The following is a 12,999-nucleotide window of genomic DNA, read 5'->3' as shown; positions in this document are numbered from 1 at the left end:
ATGCGTCAAAGTATTTGAGCCTGGAGATTGCACACATTGAATATGTGTTTACATCTCATGATACTATTGTTTCTAGGTGTTGCCAGTGTTATCCTAATGATCTAAAGAACCATAGATCTTTTGTAACTAAAAGCATATCAATGAATTTAAATCCTGGTCTTCATCAACATAAGTGCCTTTAAATAACTGTCTATTTGTATAAAATCAAATTTTGGATGAAAGGATTAAGGTTTCTTAAAGGAATACACCACAGTGTTTACTAAATTCTCCATAGACTGTATTTGTAGGCGTATATGACCATGATGAGCTGAATAAATATTTGATAATCAAACTTACCAGTAAACAAGGCTTTAGCTCTAGAATTATTTAAACAATACACTGAGATTTTTCTCATTTGAACTTCAGTGTCACTATCCCTTTGGCCTAAGCACCGTCTGAGTGCCTTCCCTATTTGAAACCATATTTCTACCTAATCCAGTTAATATTCTTAACACTAGCCTGTTAGTCCCCAGTACAATTCTTCTACTGAATTTCTTTTAAATTTTAACCTTAAATCTAATGATCTTTCTCTATACTAATCACTTATGTAGTGTCACTAACTCTGCACCTAGCTGATTCCTCAAACAGTATCTTTTTCTCCTGAAGGACTGGGAGAGGAAGGTGTAAATTTTCCCTTCATGAGGAATTGGTTGACTAAATTGTTCATCAGTCCAGGGAAGCAAGTATGTTCAGTTCTGTAGCTGTAAGTTTATAACAGTTATACTGACAGCTGATAGGTGCTATAGAATAATGTCTCTAAAGTTATACAACCTGGTAATTCTAACTCTCCCACTTATTAGTATTGTGACTTTAGAAGTTTATAAATCACTTTAAGTCTTAGCCATCCGCAAGTATCTGTTTATAATAGCATCTATTCACAGAGTTGTTATAATGATTGCATCATGATCTACGTAAAGTAAGTAAATCTTACACATAGGAGATCTTTAATGAATGTCAATTATTATTATAATATGTTATAGTTCAATGTGTCCAAAAATAAATACTTGACTTTCCCTGATCCAGATTTTTTTCCTTCAAAGTATGCTAAAATGAAAACACATCTCCTGTAAATTAGGAAATTAAGTAACCATAAAAATATGAGTTTGCTATGTTACTTATTCAAGTTCTGGGTTTGCACTGAAGTTTTGCTTTTTACTCTTGTTTATAAGTGTATATTCCTATAATGTGATTGTCTTTAATTAAATGCACATTTCACCCATTTTAGTAAAAGAAGGTAAATAAGTACATTAAAACATGGCAAAATCTACAAGTGGTTCTACCTGAAAACCAGGCTGAAGATAAGATGGTATCTGGGATTCTTCAGCTCTCAAAATATAACATGTGCAACTTCTTTTAGTAATTATACTAATTGTGGAATTTAAAATACTTAGTAATCTCTTGTTTAAAATGAATGTAATGAGAAATATGATTTCCTCTCACTTGAATTTCTTATTCCTTTAAAATGTGTCTTTTCCTCATTGCATTAAAATGTGCAGTTAAGCTTCAATGTTTTCTCAAAGCAAATTACTTTTCAGTTATGTAAGAAAGAAATAAAACATTCTGGTTGTGCAAAGTTTCTTGTCCACAGCATTTATGACATTTGAGAACAAATACTGGGCTGAATGGGACTTCTGGTTTGTATATTGCACCTTATTTGGTGGCTCAAGATGTCTTTTTGTGACACCACTCATACAAAAGTATCCAAGTGATCTGTCTTTGATAAAGACTGTTGAATAGCAAGTGGGCTACAGGTAATCAGTCAATAGAGCTGGAGTGAAGACAGAGTGAACTTTCAAGAGCAGTTAAGAGTTCAGGTTATTTTCCTCCTTCCCACTTTAAATACTCCACCTCCTTCACATGGTCCTCTCTTATCTCAATTTCTCTCCCATTTTGTTTCTTTCTCTCCCATATCTCCTTTGTTACCTAATCTTTGGGGTGGAAAATGAATCTACAAGAGGTGTCAGAATTTTTCTTTGTTGTAATCTGTCCAAAAGGTTTTCTGGGTTTTTATTTTTACTTTCATGTTAACTGGAGCTGTCCTTAGAATTCCAATGAGTAAGCTAAAATAGAGAGAATTAAAGAAAAAAAGAGATTAATATTTTGTTTATTTTTTGTTTTTATTTGTTGATTATGGAAGCATTTAGACATACAGAGTGGAGAGAATAGTACTATGAATTCGTGTGTTGTCATTACCCAGGTTAAACAATCACCGCTGTGAATAATTTTTGTTTCATTTACCTTTCTCTATTTTCCCTCTGTTTTTGATCCTGAAGTATTTTAAAGTAAAACCCTGACATATTATTTCGCCATTTAAGTACGTCAATAAAGATTTCAGCAGATAAGGACTTTTGCTTCTGTCGATGATGGTACTCTGAAAAGTGGAAAACAGTCAGTATAATATTCTTCCATATTCTATGATAACCTTTCATACTAAATATATTGCATATAGTTGTGAAAAAACCTTGCTTTGTTCTCAAATACTGACAGTAAGGTTTTCCTACTACTTATCATGCTAGCTATATTTACTATTTAATGAGAAACCATTTAGAGGACCTGAAATTCTATATTGATAAACTCCCTATAGGATAGAAATGGTTTTCTTGTTTTGTAGTTATAACTATTATAATTTGGGGTCCTAGCAAATGCAATAATGCAGGTGTGAAATGCAGCACGCAGCAGCATGTTTACTCTTCTTTAAGTCCTAATGTCATTAGTAAGATGTTTTAAAAAATCCTTCCAAAGAGTTGAACCTCAAGAGGAGAGACAAAAAAACAGGACAAATGATGTGTTCAGAGACACAGGATTCTATTTGGCGGGCTATGTAAAGGGTTCATGTTTTACTCCTAAAGATAGAGGGGAGAAGGCTGTCTTGGAGGAGGGAAGACTAACACTAGTCCTAGGAAAGATGTCACTGTCATGCTTACTCCAGCCACAGTTAGTACAACTAATTCCCAGCTATTGTAGATATAATGACCAATTGCACATAAGAAAACACAGATGAGGTTTTGATCTGTTTTCTTTCTGAGTTATTGATAGCATGTGTTGGTAGGTCAGTAAACTGACCCCTGACCATTGCACTCACTCTAAAGAAAGAGTTATAGCACATGTAACCTCTGGGCTAACACATGTTAATCTCAACCATAACTGCAACAATGCTGGCATTTCTGTGCCTGTTCAGGATCATGTTCATTTCTTTAAGGGCAAGGATTTTATCTCTTTTTGGTACATTCATCTAATCTTGAGTCCCTGCTGGATGCATATTTTTTACTGGCTACTTCTTAATAAATTCTTTATGTCAAGTTTCTCTTCACTACATATCCTTCAAAGGATAGTAGGGTGTTTATCCTGTGGCTCTACTTTTCTATTGCCTTTTGCTCATTTGTTTAGTTGGTTATAAGCTTTTATAGAAGATACATTTTCTTGACTATTTTATTTATTCCAAATTCTACTCAAGAGCCTTTTCCATAAATCTGTTAAGATTAGAATTAGAATTAGAATTAGATTTGATAAAGAAGACATTCACCTCTCTTCTCCTTTCCCTAAGGATACCTCTGATGTCCTTGACTCTTTCGCTAAAATATTTCAAATGTGCCTTTGCTTAATAAACTTAACAATGAGAAGTTTTTCAAAATAGTCTATTTCATTATTGAAAGGCTTAATTTATTAGAAAATCATATTTTTTGTATAAAACTGCCTCTGTAGCTTATACCCACTCATTTTTTTTTCACTTGGGAAAACCCTTTAGATATCGGTAGACATTTAAAATATCCCTTAACTCAGGGACGTGTAATACAGGTTAAAACTCCTACTAAGTTTAATTACTGAAAAGGATCTTTTTGTGCAAAGCTACTCTCTTGTCTGACAGATTAAGTAAAATTAAATTTTTTTATACATTAATAAAGTAAAAAAGTAACTAAAACAGAACAGAGGGGAAAAAGAGAAAGAGAGAAAGCTTAAGTTTCATCCTTCTATGCATCTCCATAATGCTACCTGAGTGTATTCATAATTGAAGCTAGATTCACCAATATAAATATTCACATACAAAATAGATGTCTTTGGAAAGTTGAAAGATAAAAGTCGATTTAAAATACCAAGAAGTAAAAAAAATTTAGAATGCTGGCTTTGTGAAGAAGATTATTTATTTCTAAAGATAAAAAGAGTTATACTTTATACAAACTACACATCTGCTATTTCTTTTCTTTCTAGCTTCTGAGATTTAAAAAATTTTTAATATTTTAAATCTTTGTCTTTATATTTTCTCATGATACCTTATATAGGGATTGAAACATTGGCATTTAATGCTGTTTTGTAAATGATTAGTGATTGATCATTGTCCACCACCAACAACAAAAATGGTCATATTTAGCAAATCATGACTGCATTACATTTTGATTCTTAATTTAAGAAATATCTATATTTATTTTCAAGGGAGAAAGCTAGACTTAATGAAAAAAGTTTCAAGAGTTCTAAATCTTTAACAAACAGAATGTTGCTCAATTTCAAACTGTTTTGAAAGAGGTTGAATGTAGAGAAGTTTAATAAAGTCTAGACTCTTCCGTTTTCTTCTTTTTTTGTAACTAAAGAGGAAAGATTAAATCACATCTTAATATCAATATGTGGCTCAAGGGGCCAAGAACATTACAATATTTGAAAAATAACGTGAGCTCAATCTATCCTTTTCTTTGTAGCTTCTGATGCAATCAGGAAATGATTTAATGTGTTCCTGTCATTAAGCTGTAACTAGAATGTACTGAACAACAATCAATTCATTTTGTTTTATTTCAAAATAGGGAAGAGAATGAAAAATAGAGCTCTCCAAATTGCTTAGTAAAATAACTACCCTTTCAAACTAGCAGCTTTCATTAATTCAGTACATTGGCACTGTGGAACTCTGGTGACATTTAGTAGCTCATTACCTTTCTTGAGAAAAAGTAAAAAACAGTGGGGTTATGTTTGTGTTCTTTTTCACTTGGCCAGCAAGCTATTTTTAGTGTAAATTATCCATAATACAAATGCATATCTTTAATCTTTGTCTACTTTTGCACACTTGTATTGCTTATTTATATACTTCATTTATAACATTTTCTTGAAATCTTGGCAGATATTTGCTTTCAGGACAAGATTTATCAAATTTATGAACCCAACACTCTATCCTCTGTTAAGGTAAAACCTAGGAGGAAAGACAATTCATACTGGTTGAGAGTGATTAATTTGTTAACAAGATTTAGTGACCATTTGTCTATCTTTACTGTGTCTCTAGTCAGAGTTATAAACTAGCATAAGATAGATTTAGTGACTATTTCTCTTTTTCAACTTGACTGTGTTTGTCATGAAAATTCTTTTATCCTAAGGGAGCCTATGCCTTTTCATTACAACATACAGTTTAATAATAAACAGAGTGTTTAATAATATTTCATAGAATAAATAATAAAATATCTTTGGTAAATAAGTGATGAAAGTACTTTATACATATATTTGGTTTATAAAGAAACTGGGGCCTAGAAGGAGAAAGAGTGAAAGAATTTATCCTTAGAGTTCATCCTTTGAAGACATCACTTACGGTGTCTGGCAATCTGTTCAATTATTTCTCAGCCAGTACAAGCGTGTCTTCTACAGTGAAGACAATAAGTGATTGAACAGTTCTATTTAACAATAGTCCTCTTAAGTTACTTTCTGACAAACTGGAGCTATGAATAATTAGTTGAATTTTTCAGTACATCACAACATGATTACTCCTTAGCGATAGTGATTCACATATTATTCCCTCACACACATATCTTAAAGGAAATACTAAGGAGAATGCGTTTTTTAAACTTTATTTTATAGTTTCAATTCACACACAACTTGGAAAATTTAAATTAATGATACCATATCTAACATAAAACCTCTAACAAATGCAGAAAATATTCTACTTTTATATCTAGGGAGAATCTTCGTATATCAGTTTTTTAAAATGATATTTCAGAAGCTGCCTCAATGTGTGTGTTTGTGTGTGTGTGTGTGTGTGTGTGTGTTTAAATACAAGAGGACTTCAAAAAGTTCATGGAAGCTGAAATTAAAAGATAAAAATAAAAAAATATAACTTTACTTCTCAACATAAGCTCCATCAAGTTCAAGATGCTTTTTGTAGTGATGATATCAGTCATTTATTCCATTCCTAAAGAGCCGAGGGTCCTGAGAATTCTACATGTCAATGGACTCCTTTTTACATTATTAACAGAGAAAAATGAGTGCCCATTGAAAGTTGTTTTCATATTAGAAAACAAAAATAACTCAGAAGGAGCCAACTCAGGACTGTAAGGTGAATGCCTAATGATTTCCCCTTAAAACTCTCTCAAAATTGCCCTTGTTTGATGAGAGAATTGAGCATGTGCATTGTGGTGATGGAGAGGGACTCCCAGCAAAGCTTTCTAGGGCATTTTTCTGCTAAAGCTTTGGCTAATTCTAAACAGTTATAACAAGTAGATGTCACTGTTCTTTGGTCGTCCATAAAGTCAACAAACAAAATGCCTTGAGCATCACAGAAAACTATTGCCATGACCTTTGTTTTTGACTGGTCTGCTTTTGCTTTGACTGCACCACTTCCATCTCTTGTTAGTCATCGCCTTGATTGTGCTTTGTCTTCAGGATCATATTGGTAAAGCCATGTTTCATCTACTGTTACAATTCTTCAAAGAACTACTTCAGGATCTTGATCCCATTTGTTTATTTTTTTAAATTTAAATTCAGCGGGGTACATGTTTATATTTTTTACATGTATATATTGTTTTATAGCGGGGATTGGGCTTCTAGTGTACCCATCACCCAAATATTGATAGGTACACTATTCTATTATTTCCATGGATCCAGTGGATCCATGTGTATCCGTTGTTTAGCTCCCACTTATAAGTAAGGATATGTGGCATTTGATTTTCTGTTTCTTAGTTTACTTAGGATAATGGAGTCCAGCTCTATCCTTACTGCTGCAAAGAACATGATTTCATTCTTTATAATGGCTGCATAGTATTCCATGGTGTTTATATACCACATTTTCTTTATCCACTTATCTGTTGATCGACACTTAGGTTGGTTCCATGACTTTGCTATTGCGAATAGTGCTGTGATAAACATATAAATGTATGTGTATTTTTAATATAATATAATGATTTCCTTTGAGTTGATATAAAAATAGAAAATTGGATTTAAACTAAAATGCTTCTTCACAACAAGAGAAATAATCAACAGAGTAAATAAACAACATGCATAATGGGAGAAAATATTTGCAAATTATCCTTCTGATGAAGGATCAATATCCAGAGTCTACAAGGAACTCAACTCAACAAGAAACAAACAACTCCATTAAAAACTGGGCAAGACACTGAACAGGCATCTCAAAAGAAGAGATATAAGTAGCCAACAAACGCATGAAAAAATGCTCACCATCACTAATCATCAGAGCAATGCAAATTAAAACTTCACTGAGATATCATCTTACATCTTCAGAACAGCTATTGTTAAAAGTCAAAAAACAACGCATGTTGGTGTGGATGCAGAGAAAAGGGAATGCTTATGTGCTATTGATGGGAATATAAATTAGTTCAACCTCTATGGAAAACAGTCTAGAGATATCTCAAAGAACTAAAAACAGAATTACCATTTGACCCAGCAATCCCACTATTGGGTGTCCACTTCTTTGAAATTTCCATTGAAAACTCTGGTCTTGTCTGCAGCTGGTCTGGGTGCAAAGATTTTGGCATCCATCAAGTGGAGTTCACGCAACTTTAATTTTTTTAGTCAGAACTGTGTAAGCTGATCCAATTGAGATGTCTATGGTGATGGCTATTGTTTCTGCTGTTAACACTGGTCCTTTTCAATTAGGGCACAGCCAAAATTAATTTTTTTTCCTCACAAATTGATGTGGGTGGTCTGTAGCTGTAGTCATCGTCTTCAACACTATCTCATTGCTTCCTAAAAATGAGTTATTCATTTGTAAACTGCTGATTTCTTTGGGGGCATTGTCCCAATAATCTTCTTGTAAAGCATCAGGGATTTCACCATTCTTTCACTTAAGATTCATCATCAATATGCTGTTTGTTCTTGCTTCAATTTTAGCAGAATTCCTGTTGCCCTGATAGAAGCTGCTTTCACACTGATGTCTTTTTCTTCTTAGTGCTTCAAACTAGATCTTGTTCAGAAATGTGATAACAATAACTTGTACAAGTTATTTTGGTGCAAAAAATTGAAATGTATGCACTTTTTTGTTTGTTTTTGTTTTTGTTTTTTTGAGACGGAGTTTTGCTCTTTTTGCCCAGGCTGGAGTGCAATGGCACGATCTTGGATCACCACAACCTCTGCTTCCTGGCTTCAAGCGATTCTCCTGCCTCAGCCTCCAGAATAGCTGGGATTATGGGCATGCGCCACCATGCCCAGCTAATTTTGTATTTTTAGTAGAGACGGGGTTTCTCTATGTTTGTCAGGCTGGTCTCGAACTCCCGACCTCAGGTGATCTGGCCGCCGCAGCTTCCCAAAGTGCTGGGATTACAGACATGAGCCACCGCGCCTGGTCCCTGGGTTTTTTTTTTGTTTTTGTTTTTGTTTTTTTTTTGAGATGGAGTCTTTCTCCGTCACCCAGGCTGGAATGCAGTGGCGCAATCTCAGCTCACTGCAACCTCCGCCTCCCGGGTTCAAGCAATTCTCCTGCCTCAGCCCTCCAAGTAGCTGGGAATACAGAAGCATGCCACCATGCCTGGCTAATTTTTTGTATTTTTAGTAGAGATGGGGTTTCACCGTGTTAGCCAGGATGATCTCGATCTTCTGACCTCGTGATCTGCTCACCACGGCTTCCCAAAGTGCTGGGATTACAGGTGTGAGCCACTGCACCCAGCCTGTTTTTTTGTAATACACATTTTCCATGAACTTTTTGAAGACCCCCTCATATATCAGCTTTATTGCAGCATAGTAAAAATGCTTTTGAATGTATTTGCAAATGTTACAACAATGGGAGAGATTTTCATAGACTTTCTGTTCCCTGCTGAGTAGGGATGTAGGTAGAAAGGATGGTCTTAAAATTTCAAAGCTTTTAATATTATTGTTTAAAACTAGGTCAATTATTAACTTATGCTAAACAAAGCAAGATTAATGAAACTGAAAAATTCCTTGAAGATATTAATAAAGTATTTTTATTGTATTGTTTTGTTTCAACTCCACTCTTCTTAACTTTCCAAGAGATTTTCAGGAAAATGTTTTTCTTTTCTGTATAATGCATATTAGTAGCTTATAAATTCTCTACCAGTATTTAAATGGAGTACACATATTCTGGATATTAAGCTTAAAAATAATATTTTCAATAACTTGTGTGTGGTCAAATGAATATTCACATGACAAAAATGTCTCTACTCTTTCATTTCAGTTGCATCTTTTCAACAAATTTGACTCTCTCCCTACAAAGGAAAGTTTGTATCAGCTACTGAGAAGGTAATATGTTCTCTATGATATTTTCTAGTATTTTCAACTATTGATGTCAGTAATATGCATATATTATATGCTTCTTAAAATATGGCTCTGACTATATTATAAATTTTCAGAATTTGAATTGCTAGGTTAATAATATGCAAGCTATTCTTCAAACAAGTTGAATAATTTACATTGCCAGCAGTAAAGGTGGAGCATGCCTGTTTGCCCACAGTCTGATTAACACTGGTTAATATTCATTTAAGCCAATTTTGCAATTGGCAGATTAGAAAGGTATTTACTTATTTCAGAAATTATATTTTGAGCTTATTTACATTAATAAATTGCTCCTTTATGGTATTTTTCTATTTTTTTCTCTTGAAAATCTATTTCTTATTGACTTGGAATTTATACACATACACATACTTTTTTTACATTTTTTTTTTGAGATGGAGTCTTGCTCTGTCGCCCAGGCTGGAGCACAGTGGCACAATCTCAACTCACTGCAGCCTCTGTCTCCTGGATTCAACAGATTCTCCTGCCTCAGCCTCCCGAGTAGCTGGGATTACAGGCACACACCACCATGCCTGGCTAACTTATTTTTAGTAGAGATGGTGTTTTGCCATGTTGGTCAGACTGGCCTCAAACTCCAGACCTCAAGTGATCTGCCTGCCTTGGCCTCCCAAAGTGCTGGGATTACAGGTATGAGCCACTGCGCCCAGCCACACACACAATTTTTTATTGCTTTTTAATTTGATGGTGTTATTAAAATTGTATACTATTTAGAGATCTTGACAGCCACCCCCAAATTTATCTTCATGTTCTCTTTCAGAACCTGAAAAATTACTTACAAATAAAATCACAGGAACTGGTATATCTCTACAGATTCCTCATGAAACATTCAGACATATCTGTTTATGAGATACACAGAAGTAAAGAGAATCATTACACTACGTTTAAGTAAGCTTTTATTGAAGAATAATATACATATATTGTGCACAAGTCATTAGTGCACAAATTCATAAATTTTTCAAAAGTAAACTATCATCCAGGTTAAGATAAAGTACATTTCACGTTTTTAGAACCTTAAAAGCCCCTTCTGTGCTTTTTCCAGTCACTACTTCCATAAGGAGTCATCACTATGGGGCTTATAGTATCAGAAACTGATTTCCCTTTAGCTTTACATAAGTTAAATAATAAAGTGTGTAATCTTTCGAGTCAGGTGTTTTTCATTTTACGCTATGTGTATGAGATCCATCTTGTTCATTGATTGTTATGTGTAGTTAAAATTCTGTTATTTTTATTGCTATAAAGCATTCCTGTAGATTACTATAACACATTTATATATCTCCTATGCAGATTAGAGATAATTGGTAGGTCTCAGTATTGGCTTTGCAAACAGAACTCTTAGGAACATTGTTGTATATGTTTTGTGGTAAGGACATGCGTGGGTTTGAGTTTTATATATACTTAGGAATTAAGCTGTGGAGTCAAAGCATTCATGTATATGTTTGGCATTAATAGCTACTGCCAAATCGTTTTCTAAAATGGTTGTATCAGTTTACAGTCCCTGATATGAGAGACCCAGTTTCTCCACATCTTTCAAATTTCTTGATGTATTCATTTGCAGTTGTTGTGTAACACATTACTGCAAATTTAGTGGTTTAAAAAAATATATGTTTGTTATTTTACAGTTTCTATAGGTCAGAAGTTAGAGAATGGCTTAATTATATTCTTTTTTTAGGGACTCACAGGCTGAAATTAAGGTGTTGGACAGGCTGTGTTCTCATCTAGGGGCTTGACTAGGAATGGATTCTTTTCCAAGCTGTTCATATTTTTGGCAGAGCTAATTTCTTTGTAGTTGTCTAATTCTTGACAGCTTGCTTCTTCAAAACCATCAATGGAGAGAGTTTTTGCTCTTACTTCTAGACCTTTTTCAAAAGGCTCACCTGATTAGGTCATATCCATACAGAATTATCAACATGGTGAAACTCTGTCTCTACTAAAAATACAAAAAAATTGCCCAGGTGTGGTGGCGCATGCCTGTAATCCCAGCTACTCGGGAGGCTGAGGCAGGAGAATTACTTAAACCTGAGAGGTGGAGGTTGCAGTGAGCTAAGAACATGCCATTGCACTCCAGCCTGGATGACAAGAGTGAAACTCCATCTCAGAAAAAAAAAAAAATAGGTTTGGGGGTACATGTGAAGGTTTGTTGCATAGGGAACATGTGTTTTAGGATTTGTTGTACATATTATTTCATGACCCAGGTATTAAGCTCAGTACCAACAGTTATCTTTTCTGCTCCCATCCCTCCTCCCACCCTCCCTGATCAAGTAGACCCCAGTGTCTGTTGTGTCCTTTGTGTTCATAAGCTCTTGTCATTTAGCCCCCATTTATAAGTGAGAAGAGCTGGCATCTGGATTTCTGTTCCTGCATTAGTTTGCTAAGGATAGTAGCTCCATCCACATTCCCACAAAATACACAGTCTCATTTTTTATGGCTGCATCGTATTCCATGATGTATGTATACCACTTTTTCCTTATCTAATCTGTCATTGATGGGCATTTAGGTGATTCTATGTCTTTGCTGTTGTGAATAGTGCCGCGATGAATATTCACATGCATGTACCTTTATGGTAGAATGATTTATATTCCTCTGGGTATTTACCCAGTAGTAGGATTGCTGGGTCAAATGGTAGTTCTGCTTTTAGCTCTTTGAAGAATCACCATACTGCTTTCCATAATGATTCAACTAATTTACACTCCTACTAATAATGTATAAGTGTTCCCTTTTCTCCACAACCTTGCTGGCATCTGTTATTTTTTTGGCTTTTTATTAATATCCATTCTGACTGGTGTGAGATGGTGTCTCATTGTGGTTTTGATTTGCATTTCCCTAATGATCAGTGATATAGAGCTTTTTTTCATATGCTTGTTGGACGCATGTATGTCTTCTTTTGAGAAGTGTCTGTTCATGTCCTTTGATCACATTTTAATGGGGTTATTTTTCTCTTGTAAATTTGTTTAAGTTCCTTATAGATGCTGGATATTAGACCTTTGTTGGACTCATAGTTTGCAAATATTTTCTCCCATTCTGTAAGTTGTCTGTTTACACTGTTGATGTTTCTTTTGCTATGCAGAAGCTCTTAAGTTTAATTAGATCCCATTTGTCAATTTTTGTTTTTGTTGTGATTAATTTTGGTGTCTTTGTCATAAAATCTTTGCCTGTTTCTATGTCCAGGATGGTAGTGCCTAGGTTATCTTCCAGGATTTTTATAGTTTTGGGTTTTACATTTATGTCTTTAAAATCCATCTTGAGTTGATTTTTGTACATGGTAAAAGGAAGGGATTCAGTTTCAGTCTTCAACATATGGCTAGCCAGTTATCTCAGCACCATTTATTGAACAGGGAGTCTTTTACCATTGCTTGTTTTTGTCAGCTTTGTCAAAGATCAGATCGTAGATGTGTGGCCTTATTTCTGGGCTGTCTATTCTTTTCCATTGGTCTATGTGTCTGTTTTTTACCAGTACCT

The 12,999-nt window shown here is 34.4% G+C and overlaps 1 long non-coding RNA gene across 1 annotated transcript in view; it reads left to right on the top strand.

Annotated features, from left to right (window-relative positions):
* Positions 1-12,999, top strand: part of LOC117980042 (uncharacterized) — a 72,822-nt gene that overhangs the window by 29,413 nt on the left and 30,410 nt on the right. The window contains exon 2 of the long non-coding RNA XR_004671171.2: positions 9,428-9,492. This is a non-coding gene — a long non-coding RNA (uncharacterized LOC117980042). The remainder of the gene's footprint in view (positions 1-9,427; positions 9,493-12,999) is intronic.

Source organism: Pan paniscus, chromosome 3 (assembly GCF_029289425.2).
Source record: "Pan paniscus chromosome 3, NHGRI_mPanPan1-v2.0_pri, whole genome shotgun sequence".
Taxonomy (NCBI): Eukaryota; Metazoa; Chordata; class Mammalia; order Primates; family Hominidae; genus Pan; species Pan paniscus.
This window is presented reverse-complemented; position numbering and strand designations above follow the sequence as displayed.